Raw genomic sequence first — 2462 nt, forward strand, 5'->3', positions numbered from 1 at the left:
TTCACCCACTTTTTGATGGGGTTGTTTCTTTTTTTCTTGTAAATTTGTTTCAGTTTTTTGTAGGTTCTGGATATTAGCCCTTTGGCAGATGGGTAGATTGCAAAAATTTTCTCCCATTCTGTAGGTTGCCTGTCCACTCTGATGGTAGTTTCTTTTGCTGTGCAGAAGCTCTTTAGTTTAATTAGATCCCATTTGTCAATTTTGGCTTTTGTTGCCATTGCTTTTGGTGTTTTAGACATGAAGTACTTGTCCATACCTATGTCCTGAATGGTATTGCCTAGGTTTTCCTCTAGGGTTTTTATGGTTTTAGGTCTAACATTTAAGTCTCTAATCCATCTTGAATTTATTTTTGTATAAGGTGTAAGGAAGGGATCCAGTTTCAGCTTTCTACTTATGGCTAGCCAGTTTTCCCAGCACCATTTATTAAATAGGGAATCCTTTCCCCATTTCTTGTTTTTGTCAGGTTTGTCAAAGATCAGATGGTTGTAGATGTGTGGTATTCTTGCTGATGGCTCTGCTCTGTTCCATTGGTCTATATCTCTGTTTTAGTACCAGCACCATGCTATTTTGGTTACTGTAGCCTTGTAGTATAGTTTGAAGTCAGGTAGCGTGATGCCTCCAGCTTTGTTCTTAATGCTTAGGATTGTTTTGGCAATGCAGGCCCTTTTTTGGTTCCATATGAACTTTAGTTTTTTTTTCCAATTCTGTGAAGAAAGTCCTTGGTAGCTTGATGGGATGGTATTGAATCTATAAATTACATTGAGCAGTATGGCCATTTTCATGATATTGATTCTTCCTATCCATGAGCATGGAATGTTCTTCCATTTGTTTGTGTCCTCTTTTATTTCATTGAGCAGTGGTTTGTAGTTCTCTTTGAAGAGGTCCTTCACATCCCTTGTAAGTTGGATTCCTAAGTGTTTCATTCTATTTGAAGCAATTGTGAATGGGAGTTCATTCATGATTTGGGTCTCTGTTTGTCTGCTATTGGTGTATAAGAATGCTTGTGATTTTTGCGCATTGATTTTGTATCCTGAGACTTTGCTGAAGTTTCTTATCAGCTTAAGGAGATTTGGGGCTGAGACGATGGGGTTTTCTAAATGTACAAACATGTCATCTGCAAACAGGGACAATTTGACTTCCTGTTTTCCTAATTGAATAACCTTATATCTTTTTTCTGCCTGATTGCCCTGGCCAGAACTTCCAATACTATGTTGAATAGTAATGGTGAGAGAGGGCATCCCTGTCTTGTACCAGTTTTCAAAGGGAATGTTTCCAGTTTTTACCCATTCGGTATGATATTGGCTGTGGGTTTGCCATAAATAGCTCTTATTATTTTGAGATACGTCCCATCAATACCGAATTTATTGAGAGATTTTTTTTTTTTTTTTTTTTTTTTTTTTTGCATGAAGAGCTGATGAATTTTGTCGGAGGCCTTTTCTGCATCTATTGAGATAATCATGTAGTTTTTGTCTTTGGTTCTGTTTATATGCTGGATTACATTTATCAATTTGCATATGTTGAATCAGCCTTGCATCCCAGGGATGAAGCCCACTTGATCATGGTGGATAAGCTTTTTGATGTGCTGCTGGATTCGGTTTGCCAGTATTTTATTGAGGATTTTTGCATTGATGTTCATCAGAGGTATTGGTCTAAAATTCTCTTTTTTTGTTGTGTCTCTGCCAGGCTTTGGTATCAGGATGATGTTGGCCTCATAAAATGAGTTAGGGAGGATTCCCTCTTTTTCTATTGATTGGAATAGTTTCAGAAGGAATGGTACCAGCTCCTCCTTATACCTCTAGTAGAATTCAGCTGTGCATCTGTCCAGTCCTGGACTTTTTTGGGTGGTAGGCTATTAATTATTGCCTCAATTTCAGAGCCTGTTATTGGTCTATTCAGGGATTCAACTTCTTCCTGGTTTAGTCTTGGGAGAGTGTAAGTGTCCAGGAATTTATCCATTTCTTCTAGGTTTTCTAGTTTATTTGCGGAGAGGTGTTTATAGTATTCTCTGATGGTAGTTTGTATTTCTGTGGGGTCTGTGGTGATATCCCCTTTATCATTTTTTATTGCATCTATTTGATTCTTCTCTCTTTTCTTCTTTACTAGTCTTGCTAGTGGTCTATCAATTTTGTTGATCTTTTCAAAAAACAGCTCCTGGATTCATTGATTTTTTGAAAGGTTTTTTTGTGTCTCTAGCTCCTTCAGTTCTGCTTTGATCTTAGTTATTTCTTGCTTTCTGCTAGCTTTTGGATGTGTTTGCTCTTGCTTCTCTAGTTCTTTTAATTGTGATGTTAAGATATCCATTTTGGATCTTTCCAGCTTTCTTTTGTGGGCATTTAGTGCTATAAATTTCCCTCTACACACTGCTTTAAATGTGTCCCAGAGATTCTGGTGTGTTGTATCTTTGTTCTCATTGGTTTCAAAGAACATCTTTATTTCTGCCTTCATTTCATTATGTACCCAGT

Source organism: Chlorocebus sabaeus, chromosome 27 (genome assembly GCF_047675955.1).
Source record: "Chlorocebus sabaeus isolate Y175 chromosome 27, mChlSab1.0.hap1, whole genome shotgun sequence".
NCBI classification, from domain to species: domain Eukaryota; kingdom Metazoa; phylum Chordata; class Mammalia; order Primates; family Cercopithecidae; genus Chlorocebus; species Chlorocebus sabaeus.